The sequence below is a fragment of the Corvus cornix genome, chromosome 17 (genome assembly GCF_000738735.6).
Source record: "Corvus cornix cornix isolate S_Up_H32 chromosome 17, ASM73873v5, whole genome shotgun sequence".
In the NCBI taxonomy this organism is placed as follows: Eukaryota; Metazoa; Chordata; class Aves; order Passeriformes; family Corvidae; genus Corvus; species Corvus cornix.
In genome coordinates, this window is record NC_046346.1 from 7,644,119 (window position 1) to 7,659,028 (window position 14,910).

At 51.5% G+C, this 14,910-nt stretch overlaps 1 protein-coding gene across 1 annotated transcript in view; it reads left to right on the forward strand.

Moving 5' to 3' along the window:
• ASTN2 (astrotactin 2) overlaps window positions 1–14,910 on the forward strand; it is a 271,503-nt gene that overhangs the window by 17,322 nt on the left and 239,271 nt on the right. The window lies entirely within an intron of this gene.

A 14,910-nucleotide genomic window follows, 5' to 3' on the forward strand; every position in this document is an offset into this window, starting at 1 on the left:
CAAGGTTCTGCTTTTGGGGCTCCGTACAGCAGCGTGGGTGCAGGGAGGCTGTGCAGAAGTGCTCCTTCCTGCCTGGGAAGCGGGCACTGGGGGCCCTGCTCTCCCTGTGCTGGCTGGGGGGTGTGGGGAGGGTGATGGCTTTGTCCTGGCCACGGAACAAAGCGATGGCCCCAGGTTGTGTCTGCTCACCTCCTGCCGCAGCTCCATCCCCGCAGCTCGGACACAGCAAAACAAGTAGTGTGGGCTTTTTTCTTTCCTTTTAAAACTTTTTTTTCCCCCATGCTCTTCCTCCTTGGCATGCAGGTCAGCGGGGGGAGGGAACCTTCAGCCAAGCTCTCCATCACATGTCTCTTGTTATTTTTTCCCCACTGCTGCCCTTGCCAAGGGAAGGACATTGTAGAGCTGCTGAGACTGGCAGGGGCTGTAACACTGCCTGCCAGTAGCCTCGGAGTCTGAAAAGACTTTGGAAATCCAAGCTCTAAATTAGCTCCCAAATCATCTTCTTCCCTTTCTCAGGCTGGAGAGCCCTGCAGAGCCAGCCCCAGCTCCCCATCTGTCGCGGGGCTCCCCAGGGAGCAGCCGGCTCTGCCGTGGGGCTGGAGGGGCTTGGCCTGGAGAGCACAGCACGTCGCTCCCGTGGGGACAGCAGGAAGAGGCTCGGCATGGGTGGCTCAAGGCAAGCTGGAACACTCCAGGGACAAATTCCTGGTGTCCCTCCTCCCAACATTGCCATGCTGTCCCCCTGCCCAGCTCCCTCCTGGTATAACCAATTGGGAAGTGTGTTGGGGCTCCTGGCTGTGGTGCTGCAGGGCAGGAGGGGAAGCACAGAGCTGAGGAACATCTGCTGACAGCCTCCCAGGGGAGATGGGAGTCCCATCCCGTGCTTGCCCCAAGGATGCTGCTGAGAGCAGCCAAGGTCATGGCACCGTTGGCAGCACACAGGGCTGGGACATCTGGGGCTGGCAGAAGCTGGAGGAGGGGAGCAGGAGGCGTGCTGGCTGTGTGTCTGCTGGGGAAGGGGACAACCTGTGCCCTGGCCAGCTGTTCCCCTCAAGCACTTCATTTCTGCCCTTGCCAGGTCAGTGGGTGAAGGCAGCAGCTGCAATGAGATGGGAGCAGGAGCAGCTCTGTGTCCCTGTGCTCTACCTGGGCACGATATCCGCAGGGCAAAGCTTCTCCCAGGGCCTTTGGAGAGGGGTGGTTTTGGAGCAGCTGGGCCTGGGGAGCAGCTTTGCTCTCAGTGCTGCTGTTTGGGCACGGCTGTGTCTCAGAACTTTGTCTTTGCTTCTGTTGTCACCTCTTGAGAGAGAAAAGGGAAGGGCTCAGCTTTGCTGTGTCTCCTGGAAACTCAAGCTTCAGCTCCACAGATGCCCTGCAGTTCTGCATCCCCCTGGCACTCTAGCCTTCACACTGAATGCAAATTGCTCTTTAAATGTCTCTGTAGGTGGATTTTAGCACTCAGGTGCTGCGGGCAGAGCACAGGTGTCACAGCTGATCTGCTCTGCTAACCCCAAACCATCCCCGAAAGGGCTCTCGTGCCATGGGGCTCTTTGCATCCCGCCTGGATTTGCCTGTGGGTGAGGATGACGGTGTCTTCCCGGAGGATGGAGCATCACCAGGACATGTTGCTGTGTTGCTGTGGCCCAGGGAGGCCGGGCTGCTGCCGCCAGCATCGCTCCTTCTCCGGGCCCTTGGAGGTGGCACGTGCGTGGGAGAGGGAGCGCGAGCTCCGCAGAGCTGCCTCGGGCACTGAAGTCTGTCCGCTTCGTCCTAACAGCAGGTACCTGGGGAAATAGCAGAGGAAAATTCCACTTCTACAGCAGCGTAACTTGGGTTTTGTATTTTTTTTTTTAAGGCTCTGTCAGGCTCCTGCTCTCTCCCCCTCCCCGTGCTGTGCAGCCAGCTCTGAAGCAGAAGTGATATTTTCTGCCAATGCAATGATTAGCCTTTCTGCTAATGACCCACGAACAGTGTCCAAAATAAATGAGCCCAACCTGCTCATCTTATTAGCCAAATGATTGCATAGAAAGAGGAAATATCTGCAGAAACAGCTTAGGCAGCTGTAATTTGGAAGCGTGGAGGAGTCACTGCTTGAAGTATGGAGAGGAGCCATATGTCTTCAAAAAGCTGGGAGAGCTCCTGTGTTATTGGGGTGCTTCTGCTCACTCCCTGCTCCCCCTTTTGTGAAATAATTGTGCAGGGCTGGAGCTGTGGCTGTGCTCAAATTCTGCTGGCTCCTGGGGCTGGGAAGCTGCAGACAGGTAGATACTTCTCCTCCTGTCTTCCTTGTCTGGTTTTTGGCTTCCCATGTCCTGTAGATGACAGGCAGCAGCGGTGGGATGTTGGTCAGGAGAGCAGCTGATGCAGTGGCCAGTACTGAGCTGTTCTTGTGTCCTTCAGGCTCTTCCCAAAGCACTTGGCAAGGCTGTGGAACATCCTTGTCTGACATGGGGAGGGATGAGGAGCAGAAAAGGGAGAGGTGAAGGCGAAGGGGGTTTCTGCAGAGAAGGGAGGTGAAGGGGGTCTTATGATCCCCCTCATAGATCATGGTGATACTGAAGTAAAACAAGAGTTTGCTTTGGCAGGGATTTCAGGCTTTGTGTAAATGCAAGAGAGAAACAGGGCTGGGTGCAGGAGAGTACAGCATGAGGATGGGGGAATACGTGGAGAAGCTGGAGGGCTGAGTGTGAAACCCCTCCTGATTTTGGGAACAGCTTGACCTTCTCTGGGGCATGTACTCAATTTGAAAGGTGGGTTGTCTCCCCAGTTGCTGCATGTGTGTCTCAGTAGGTGTCTTGCCCGCAAAAAGGCCTGTCCCTGAGTGAGGTGACAGCAGTGCGGCTGTCCTGGAGAAGGGCTCTGGAGCTGAGACAAGCCCTGGAAGCTTGACCGTGTAGCCTTGAAGCTGTATCACATCAGAGGATGCGCACAAGCTCGTGTCTTGTATAATAGCAGAGAAAAACACACTTGATCCTCTTGTCCCCTGGAGGGCAGCTGGAGACCTGGCTAATGATGCACCAGCCCTAAAAAATGCTGAGGAGGGTGAGGTCATCCTCTTCCAGAATCCTGTGTTCAGGCCATGTGCTTCCCTGACCTCTGTGGCACAGCTGAGGTGAGTTCCCATGTGCCTGTTCCCTTGTTCAGCATCTCAGCTCGTGGGGTCCCCTCAGTCCCTCTGAGCGTCCCACCAGGACCCTTCAGCTGCTGACTATGACCAGAGCTCTCCATGAATATTCCGTGTCTCTGTTCATGTGTGTGCATGTATATCCATGAAATATAAACTCCATAAAACTATGTGTATATTTATTTTTTACTGAGCTGGGTTCTGAAGGGTGTCATGCACAGGAATAAGAACCACGACTTTAATTTTCATTTTGATTACATTCATATGTAGCTATTTCATTGCTCTTTTCTGTTTTATGCAGACAAATTCTGCTTTGGACTTCTTTCTTCCTTTCCTAATTAGTGGGGGAATTGCTAATTGTGCATTTTTTTTTTCCTATGAAGTTTCGGGTTTAAATGATTATCTGTGTTTGGAAAACATCCTGACAATGCAAATATTGAAAACTGGAAGATGGAGTGGATGAGCCAATGACCGTGGCTCTCCTTGCACCTCTCCATGTCTTTCAGTGTGCTGAACCTCCAGGAATGCTGCCCTCAGTCCCTGGGGCTGGGAGGCGGCCGAGACAGAGGTGTGGGTGTGGATGGAAGGTTCACCTGCACGCCCCAGGCTGCATGAGTGTATTTGATAACTTTTCCTTGTTGCTCTATTAAACAAGTTTTTCAGGTTAATGCTCAAGGGGTTTGGCTGTGCAAGGCATGACTGCAGAGTGGGTTTTGTTTCTTTGGTTTTTGTGTTGCCATTTTTGGATTGTTTGTTTTTGGGTTGTTTGGTTTTTTTAAGTGGGGGAGTTGCTTCTTCATACCCCAACCCCTCCACACGTGCCAGCCCTGTCAATGGCACTGCCATCCGTTGGGACACTCAGAGGAGCACTTCATTCTCAAGGGTTTTGCGGGATGAACATTTGCTTTTCTCTAGGATCTGTGGAGTGGAAGGGATTTGGAGCGGTCATTGAATCCACCTCTGTGCCCTCGGGCAGGATCAATAACCCTTTGTCACTGGTGATGGATGTTTCTCTGCCCTGTTCTGCAAGAATTCCCGGTCCTTGTGGGCGGTTGTTTCAGCCTGCCCTGTCTGACACGGATCAGGGACGAGCAGCCGCACCAGCGCTCTGCCTCCAGCCCAGCTTTGCCACAGCCGAGCATTTTGGATAACTTTTGCAGTGTTTGGACTGATTTAAATAAGCAGGCAGTTTGAGGTGATGGATGGAAACCCTTTTCCTGTAAATGTTTTGCTCTGAGGATTTCGCTGCAAGTCTCTGGCTCCTGGCAGCACGCAGGGATGCAGGCTGGCATCCCCCCAGGGCTACAGGGGTGGAGGGTGACCAGAGCTGCTGCTTTTGAAGAGGAGGGGTCTAAACACATCTGTTTTCATTTTCAAGCTGCCCTCTGAACATTGGGTAACACCTGTGCTCTGTGATGCCACGTCCATTCCTCTCTGTCCAGCAGCTCCTCCCTGCAGGGACAGGGACATTTGGTGCGTGAGGCAGGGACGTGGATTGCTGAGGCTCTGTGTTCTGGGATTTCATTCCCTGGAGCTCCTGTTTGGTCTGTGCAAGACACATTCAGCCTCTGGTTTTAAAACCCACATCCCTGTCCAGCTTGTGTGAGAGCACCTGCTCTTAGAGCAGTAACAGTGCTGCTCTTCTTTGCTTCCCAGTGCACTCTACTGCATTTATCTTGGGATTTATGGATTTATTCTCATCCCACTCCCATGCAACAGGGCAGGGGCTGCTCCCTGAGGGAACTTTTCCAAGGGCTTGTCCAAGGATCACAGCCATGGACCAGAAGGGCTGAACCGCCAAGTTTCCAGTGCTCTGTCTGTAGCACAAAGTAGAGACTCCATTCTTCTTTTGGCTTCCTTTGTTCTGTGGGAAATTACTCTGGTGTGGTGAAAGCCTGAAAGAAGGTCAGATGCTGAGGACAACAGCTGAGCCCCTGGGGAGCAAGAGGCTTTTTGTTTGAAGCAAGGGGAGGGTTTGAAAAGCGGAGGAGCTTGTGCAGGTCAGTGCTGGCTCTCGAAGGGCGCTGCTCTCCACCCCGGAGCTCCCTCCTCTCCTTGTCAGCCAGGTGAGCCTCTCCAGGAACACACACAGCTGGATCTTCATCTCCCATTCATTCTTCCCTCTCAGGCCAAGCTGTTTCTTTTGCAGGGGTCCTTTGAAGATGGGAGCATTGCCTAAACTGGGCTTAATTTAGATTAGATGTGAGCTCAGGCCAGCCTGCAGGACAGGCACCACATCAAGGAGATGGAGCTGGGTGGAAGTTGTTTTCCTGCCTCCTACAGGCTAAAATCAAACTGCTGGGGGATGCCTGTGCATGGTGGGGGGTGGTTAGCAAAGTAAAGCTTACTACTCAAAAACAAGGAGTGGAGAGGAGCTTTGTAAGCCCAGAGGTATGGGCAGAAGGGTTTTATTAGCTCCATTTGAAACATTTTGTCTTGATTCCCGTTTAGCTGTGGAATCTAACTTCATTTTAGCTTTAAATTTAGATTTTCAAAACAGGCCTGTCAAATCAGTAAAAGGAAATTTGATTAGAAAATGGCAGAAGGATTGAGGTCTTTGTTTTTCTCTGTTCACAATTTGGCTCCATCTTTGCTCTTAACCAAAAATACACCATTGGGAGAGTGGGTTTTAGCTGGTCAACACTTCCCAATTGTGAGGAAAAAAATAGGGAGCAGAGATGGAAAATTCCTGCCACTAGTTCCCCAGTTGCTGCCCCTTGTCTGGGACCTGGGGAGTCAGGCTGTGGGGCCAGGGCTGAGGTGACATTAGTGGTGACACAGGGACTGGAGGGGATGAGGGTCACAGAGGAGCGGGATGGCTGTGTGCCTTCCCCTTCTCTCTCCTGAGGGCTGCCATCCCCACGTCTGGGTTCAGCTGTTTGAACTCCCCGAGGACATCAGGGGCTGAGGCTCTGAGCAGCTTCAGGAGCCTGGGTTAGTGGGGGATGCTTAAACCTGGGGGCTGCTAGGCTGGTTTGGGGTGAGGTGCAGAGCTCTGCCCATTAACCCCAGTGCCTTGGTGTTCCTGTTGTCTGTCCCAGGCTGGGCTGGTGGGAACACATTCCAGAGGGAGGATGAGGAAGGAGGATGAGCAGTGGAGTTAAACACTGGCTAATAAGAGCCAGGGGAGGGCACAGGGCTGGAGAGCCAGGAACTGCAATCCCAGTGCCCAGCAGAGCTTCCAGGGGGATGAGGGAGCTTTTGGGGTTGGAGGAGCAGCTTTGCTTGCTCAGAGCCCTGTTTGAAGCCTGGGAGCAGTAATGGGATGTCAGGCTGGCTCCAAAGTGGCCATCCTCACCTGGTCCCTGCCTGCTGCCAGGGATGGAGCTGGGATCTGCTCCGCAGTTATTCACAGATGCTGCAATTAGGCTGGAGACACAGTGTCAAAACCCTGATGGCAGCCCTGGTATGTGCATAGGGAGGGGGTTATTAGCCTGTTGTTATCCATTTACCCAGGTAGCCTGGCTAATCAGCTTTCAGATGGGGAGAATTAATTGGTTTCGATTGGAGCACCAGGCATATTTAATTGAAATGAATCCTTTCCCACTTCCAAACGGGCACTTTCTCAGCTGCTGCTGGCTGGGGAGGGGGGGCTGCAGCCTTTCCACCACGACCTTCATGGTGTGGTGCAGCTGAGCGGGGTGAAGCAGCTGTAACAGCCATGCCCTGCAGTCCCCGCTCCATCTGGGAAGGAGCCCCTGTTTCTCCATCCGTGCATCCCACTCAGATACACTCCAAACCCTCTGCTTCCAGCTGGGACGGAGAGTGAGAGTCTCAGACTGTCTCAGCCCCTTGCAGCATACCAGGGAGCTTGGGAGGTCATCTTGGTGGCACCCAGGTGGCATTGCTGCCATGCTGCCACCTCTGCTTTCCTCCTGTTGCCTTTGATGTCCTGCATCCATAAAGAAAAAAAAAAAAAAAAAAGGACTTGAATTTCAGGAGTTTGGGGACTGGGGCTGTCGCCAGGGTGTGCAGAGCTCTTCAGAGCTGGGGGTGCAAAGGGTCCTTTGGCAGGTGCAAATTCAGCTTTTCCCAGCCCAGTGGCAGGGTGCCCTGTCCTCCCTTCTCCAGAAAAAAGTTCGTTGGTCTCGTGCCCTTCAAAGAACAAGACAAAACCAAATCTGCTGCATTCCTATACTTCAATATTCCCAATCGATACAGCGAGAGGGCTGCGTGAAAAAGGAGCAGTTCCGTCAAGATGGGCTGCAGAACTAAAAGGTTTCTGTGGGCTCGTGTGTGAGCAATGAGTGTGGGAGCTGTGCAGCAGGAAAACCCATCCCCATGGGTTTGTTTTTCCATTGTGCTGAGCCCCGAGGTGGTTTGGAGGCATCACATGGAGAGCTGGGTGAGCTCCATTCTTGTCAGGGAGAGGAAAAAGCCCTGGGAGATGAAAAAGCCCTGAAACACCGGACAAATTTTATCTGTGTGCGAGGTTCCAGTGAAGTTAATGGGAGTTAAGTGTGTGGTTAAGTGCTGTATTTAACTGGGCTCTTAATAATTCCTGCTGGGAATAGCTGTGGTGTTTTGGGAGAGGAGGCTTGTGGGGTTCCTGAGGTCTTAGATCTTTTCTTTAAATCAAAGTCTTGGATCTCTCTGCTCTGTGCTATTTGGGGGGCAGCACAGTTTTCAAATGTATTATCAAATCAGAAATGAAAATTGATGAAACTTCACATTTGGGTTGTTTTTTCCCTTTGGTGTGTGATGCCCGAGGTACCAGAGGAGGATTCTCTTAGGGTGTGGGGGGCTGTGGGGTGTAACTCCTGTTGTGTGAGCTACGATGCCAGAATTCCGAAGTACCTGCTGATGCCAAATGCCATGTGGGCACGTGCACGGCGGCTTTATCCCTGATATTGTGTTTGAATACCCTCCCTCTCGTTCTGGAAAGCTGTGGTTTCTGTTCATTCAGTTGTTGATGTTCATTATGCTGAAATGTTTGCACTTTAAATACGGCAAGGCATGGTTTGTTTTTTGTGGGTTGTTGTTTTGGTTTTTTTATTCTTTTTTACACAATAAGCTGGATTGTTCCCAAAAAAACCGCTCTGCCAACAAAACAAGCTCTTTTCCTTCATGTCTGTGTGCACAATAGCACCTTCCCATCACCTCCTCTCTCCATAAATTGCTTGAGAAGTCCATAAATAAATGCTAAACCCCTTTTCCAGTCTCTCTCCCATCTTCACTGCGGGTAGAGCAGCAGCACAACCAATGCAGAGGAGACCTGGTCCGTCAGCAGCGTTTGGAGGTGTTTGGCTCTCCAAGAAGTCCCTGTGTTTGTGGTGAATTTTTGCACCTTTGCTACGTTTTCTGGACGAGTGGCCAAGGTCTGGCAGCCCCAAAAGCGGGCTGGTTAATTGAGCAGAACGGGTGTTGTACCGTGTCCCTCTCTGGGGCTTGGGAGCTGGAGGCACGATGTGAATCGTGCTCGTGTTCCCTCACCCGGAGATGTGCATCTCTTATTAGATTATTCTTTTTTCTAATATATGCAGAATATACAGTGGGAACAGCATTAATTCGCACTAATGGTTGTGAGATCCACTGAGAATTAACTGCATTTTTTGCAAATTAGTGAGGAAGCGGATAAACACAATTATTAAAAAAAACAAGCAAAGGTACTTTTGCAACAGCAGTACGTGTTTGTCATTTATCTGACAAGTGTTCTTTACTTTTAATTACATTTCATTACTTGCAAGCAAATGCTGCGCTGGCGGATATTGTAATAATCCTCCTAATTTGAGACCTTGCTTTAGCTTTTGTTAAACCTTTGTTCGGAAGGGGTGAGGAGCAGTTGGGTGGGTCAGGGCTCCTGCAGTGGCTCTGACTTTGGGAGGTCCCATGGCAAGTGCCTTCCATCCCTGGAAGTTACTGGTGATTTTGGTGAAATCAAGCTGAAACTGAACCCTGGAGGACTTTGTTGCTTTGTCACTCTCAGCTGGGAAGGTGTTAGGGCCACACACAGTCAGTGTGTGTGGATTCCCATTCGCCCTTTCCCTGGCAGGAGCTGCCTTTGCTGGGATGTGGCTGTGGCATGGGGATGCTCCCCACCTGAGCTGGGTTCCCGTGGACGATCAGGGTTTGGGCTCTGTGCCGAGGGTGGTGCAGAGAGGGACGTTGTGTCAGGGGTGGTTCTGAGGGACTTTCCTTTAGCTCCGTGTTCCACTGGGAGGTGCTTTTGTGTTGCCACATCCCTGGGCACTCTCAGCCTGCAGCACGTGGTGATCCTGGCCAGTGAAACCTCAGAGACACTTACTGGGGATGAGGTGGCCTCTTTTATTTAAAATCCAGGTTCCTTTTTCTTAATTCAAGTGAATTGAATACGGATGACACACAGTTCAGGCGTGGGGTGGAAATGAGCTGAGTGGGATGAACACGTGCGGGGCTCTCTTGTTGGCTTAGCGTGGAGCAGGGATGGGGCTCTGTAGCTGAAACTCCTTGGGGGGACAGAAAAGCTTTTGTTTTTGTCTGAGCTTTCTGCTCCCAGGCTGCCCACATTAGGAAAACATGAGCGCAAGCGCAGGAGACCTTATGAATTTTAAAATCTTCCCTCTCTGAGGGCAGGCTCTGGGTTAGCAGGTCAGCCCATTTAGGTGAACCGTTTAGCACGCATTAAAATCACAATTTATGCAATCTGCGCCCCGGCTTTAAAAAGAGCCAGCAATCAGGTGCTTAATAAAATCACCTCCAGCCCTCCTCTTTCAGCTCGCTGCAAATAAATGCCTTTTTTTACATAATAAAAATGGATTAGGAGTCATTTTGAGTTGTTATCCTAGCGAGATGTGCAGTTCGGGACACGCAGGCATGTTGGCTGTGATTGAGGGTTGTGTGTTTTGGTGCTTGCACACAGCCGGTGCCTGGGAGACCTTTCAAATAAACATTTACTGGAACATCACATCGCATGTCTGAGCAGCACAGAAAGGCTGATTGGCAGGTTCACTCCTTCTTTTGTTTCCCTTCTTGGATGAAACAGCAAAACAAAACTGAGCATGGCTTAAAAAAAAAAAAATTATATGAAAATGTGACTTGCTGTCTGACTTTTTTTTTTTGTTGTTGTTGTTGTTGTTTTTAACATGGAAGAGTCAGAGATTTTAAAGTTATGGTTCCCACAGCAACTGTAACTCTCATTGCTTGTGTGTTGTACTTTAAAGGACTGTATGTACTGTTAGATTTATGCCCTGTGTGTGGATGCACAGCATGGCAAGAGGATCTGCATGGTGTGGATGGAGCCGTCCTGTGGGAACCCTTCCTCAAACCCCTGGGCCACAGGCTGTGCTCCTTGCACCCATTCAGAGAGGGTGGCTCCGGGTGCTGTCACCTCTGGGCAGGGTTAGGTGACACAGTTGTGATAGCAACACCACCACAAGACAGTGCCCCAGTTGTATCTGTGGCTCAGTGAGGTGGTGAGCTGTGGAAAGAAGGGAAAAAAGAGATGTAACACAGTTCTCTTTGGGCTGCAATTCAAGGAGCTGTCCCTGCTCAGCAAAGCGCTGAGGCGTGTGCTTTAGGCTCATGGACTGTAATGGGAATTAAACACATATTTAAAGTTGAGTGTGTGGTTAAGCACCTTGGTGAAGCTGTGCTTGAATGGGGATTTGAAGTGTACAGGGAGAAAATGTTGTATTTTTAGGAGATTTGCCCTGTGTATCATCATTGTCTCTTATAGAGAGAGGTGGGGTTGAGTGGGCTGGTGATCAGGGCAGGATCCAGATCCCTTTGGAGTCCATATGTGTATATATTTTAATCCTGGTGTTTGTCTGTTCCACTCTAGCCTTCATGCTGGCTTGCTGTCTGTCCCTGGTCCCATCCCCACTGTCTGCCTCAGTTCCCTCAGTTCTGCTCACTCATCCACGGCCTCATTGCTGGCCCCGCTGCATGTGGGGGTTTGAGCTGGCAGGGGGTGGCTGTGATTTGTGCATGGGGGTGGGCTCTGCCTGACCTCTCTTTGCGTCCAAGGTCTGGTGGTGCTTTGTGTGCCTGGGTTATCTAGGAGGGGATGATGTACCCGAGATGAAAGATAAGATGCTGTGGAGCTGAAACGTGGGAAAGCCAAAATTGGGGTGAGTGGAATTCAAGAAGGGACCATGGGATCATCTGCTGTGCCCTCAGAGCTGCACAGGGTGCAAGAATGCCCTGAAGCCTCTACTTCTCGTTTGAAATAAAGTATGACTTTTCAAAAAAGCATCCAGGCTTGATTTAAAAAGAAAATTAAAATTGACAATGATGGATAATCCAGTACACCCCTTGGTAAATTTTCCTAGTGTTTAATTACCTTCACATCCAAAAAGGAAAGAAAGGAAAAGTACACAATGTGAAGAGCCCCGAGGGTTGTGTGGTTATTGCTCATACCTGATTGCTCACCTTAATTCACCTGCTGGGATGATGCAGGGGATGTGGTGCTCGTTCAGCCCAGGAAGTGATGGGGTGTCCTTGAGCTGTCCTGGGGGACTGTTCTCGGAGTGATGTCTGGGGCTGTGAGATCCTGCTTCATCCAGCAGCAGGTTGCTGGCCGTGGGGCTGGTTGCCAGCACAATGTTGGACAATAAATGGCTTTGAGGTAGGAAAGGAAGAGGGATATTTTTGCCTCAGGACAAAACCTTGCATTGGTGTTGGGAGGAAGGGGCCCAGGTCAGCACAGACTTGAGGGCTGTGCTGTTTAGCACCAGGTTTGCTTTGGCCTGCAGAAGGGATGCTGTGGTGTCAGAGCTCTGCCCAGCCTAAACTATCCCCTCCAGCCTGGGACTTTCTTCTGTGACTTCAGCCCTTCTGGTGTGGCAGCTGGAAGACTGTCAGGGCTTGATTTCTGAACTGCTGGGCTGTGTCACTGTGACTGCAAGGCTGCAGGGATGGAGGATTCCCACAAGGGATCCCACCGCATCCCCCCACTGTGGGGAGCAGAGTTGGAAAGGCCAGAGGCTGTTGAAAGACAGCTTGTCTGGAGCCCTGAGGAGCGGTGGGACTCCCTTGTCTTTCACTGGTTGGTAGGGCAGGGTGGTGGTTGTGTTCAAAGCAGTGATGCCTCCTCTTGCTGCCCGGAAATTGTTCAGCATCTCAAAGATTCCTAAAGAGTGATGGCCCTCCAATCCAGCAGCTTGGCAGCGTTCAGAATTGTATGAGGGTCCAACCTCTTGGGCTTCAGGGTGGCCTCTCCCATTGATTTTCCTCCTGGGCTTCAAATAAGTCCCAGCCTTGCTGCTCTCACAGCTTCAGCTGTGGCTCTGGTGCCACCAGCCCTGCAGTTCTTTCCACATGTGGCTCGTTCCCACCATCCCTCTTCTCCCCCATCTTCCTTTCCCCATTCCTTCTCCTGCCCTGTGGGTCTTGGCAACACTCTGGTGCTGGTGGCTCCTGCTCGGCCGGCCCAGGGCAGCGGGAGCGTGGCAGGAAGGACATTACGTGGGAGAATATGCATGTTCACAGCTCAGAGGATTAAAGGCCCGTGTTCTTATCACTGCAGAACAGAGTATTATAAATCCAGCCTTAGAATACCAAATCCCCACGCGGCTTGGCCATTGTTTGGGAATATTAAAAAGCTCGGAGACAGAAATAATCAGTTTCCGAATGACACGTTGTCAAATAAAACATTTCTCATATTATCCCTTCTTTCCCCTTTCTCTCTCCCGCTCCCTCAGTTGGATAATTTAACACGAAAAATAGATTAAAATGAGGTTGGCTTGAATGCCTCCTAAGTTTGATTCTTTTTTTTTCCCCCTTTTCCCCAGGAAGCTCTCCCAGCGTGTGTGGTGTGGTTAAACAAGCAGCTGCTGGCGCAGGGTCAGGGACGAAAGGAGCACATTGGAACTGTGCTGCCTGTGATGAGCCCGTGGTGCTTACCCTAGGGGCTGGCACGGGCAGCCCCAGCTTTTCCCAGGCAGAGAGGGGCCGTTGTCTCAGTGACTGGCAGAGCAGAGATCTCTGGCTCATCCCCAAAGGATGTGGGAGTTGTAGCTGGGCTAGGCTGGGAGCCCTTGGCTTCCTTGAGCCAGCCGTGTCAGTCTTGAGTCAGAGAGGGAATGGCACACCAGTAACCTCTGTGCCTCTATGCCTTCTTGTAGGTTCTCCCAAGCAGAGAGATCTTTATTTAATATGTTAACAGATTTATTTTCTCCAGGTCATTTCCCAGGGGCAGATATAAGGTGAGCCCAGCCAGGAAGATCCACAGTCCCAGGCCTGCCACGGGTGTCTGAACCCCTTCCTTGGGTCCAGCTGGCACAGCTGCTCCTCCTGCAAGGCTTTCTCTGTCACCCTGACTTTTTCTGAGCATCTGGGATGTCTCTGGTTTTGCTTTTCCATGGAAAGTGAGTGTCTGTGTGCCCATGGGTGCAGAGTGCTCTTCCCTGCAGCCACTTTCCAGTGGCAGAGTGCACCAAGGTGTGAGTGATGTCTAGCTGGGCAGCTCAGGGATTTGGTGGTGAAGACCTTGGAGGAGATTCTTCTCAGCAATCACATCCGTGAGTGTTGTTCTGAAGCCCTTCTGGACCACGAGAACCCTCTCTTTGCTGTAAGGTCTGGCACATGAGCCAGACCTGGTTTTGCAGCAGGGTTTGTTGTGTTGAAGTTTGTGGCCCTGCTGTGTCCTTCTCACCCAGCCTGGCCTCCCTCCTGGTGTGCCATGATTTCTCTCCTGCAAACTGGATTTCTGAGCAAACGCCAGTGGCTGTGGGTGCCTCAGGCCAGGGAGCTCCTGTGATGCTCTGAGGTCTCCATGCATCAGGCACTGTGCAAATCCAAGGAAACTCGTGTCTGCTCTCCCAGGTTGAGGTGTCCATGCTGGTTCTTGTTTTTGAGCATGGAAGGCCATGATGGGTCCTCATCCCTCTGGTCCTTGAAGTGCCCTGGTACTGCAGGGCATAAACCTGGGCTGCTCACCAAGCCCTGCTCACCAATCCCCTCAGGGATCCCTGAGCCTCTCCTGGACAGTAAAACACCTTTCCTGAAGGTGCATGTCACACAAATTGGGGAACTCAAGCTGAGCAGTGTCCTGAGCCGCCAAGTCCTGCATCTGTTAGAGACATTTTGCAGGAGAGGAGGGGATCCTGGTGTGGGGGGTGCTGGGCTGGGCCCCTCTCCGTGGCAGGTTGTGGGGCAGGGAAACGTCTCTCCTCCGCTCCAGCTCCGGAGGCCTCTCCCGAGGTAACTCATCCTGTGAACTGCACTTTCCAGTGCCGCCTCCTTCCAGCTGCTCCTGTTCAGGAGTCAGAGCCGTGCTCCGGGTGCAGCCTGCTGCTTTGTACCGAATGCAGAGGGAATATTTTCACACCTCTGCTTTGCTGTAGAGCTCGCTGCAGCTCTGGGCTGTGGCATCCCAGGTGTGCACAGAACGCCTGCCCTGCCCTGGCTGTTCCAGTCGTGCTGCAAAGCCCTGGCCGCTCGTGCTGCTCCTGATTTACATGCCCTGCCTTGCTTGTCTGCCACGGGATAGAATTGCTCCGATGCTGCAGAGATTAAGAGGCTCAGAGCTGGCACAGGCGCAGCTCTTGTGTGTGTAGGGATGAATTTGACTTCCAGAGCAGGCAGAGGCAGGGCTGGCTGCCATTGGTACTTCCTAGCCAGGCTCCCTTGAGAAGACATGCTACTTCCATGTACATAAAGATATTTGGAAGTTTATTTTTTTGTAAAAGGTTTTTATTTTTAATGTTAACATTGTTGAGAGCTGTATTGAATAAAATTTGGAGGGGGGAAGGACAAGAGCTTAGTAGAGAAGATCTGGGTCTGGAATATGTTGTGCTGTGCCCCCAGCTCTGCAGCTGATCTTGAAACCACAGGGAAATCAGCCCAGAAATGTTGGAGCTGGGGTA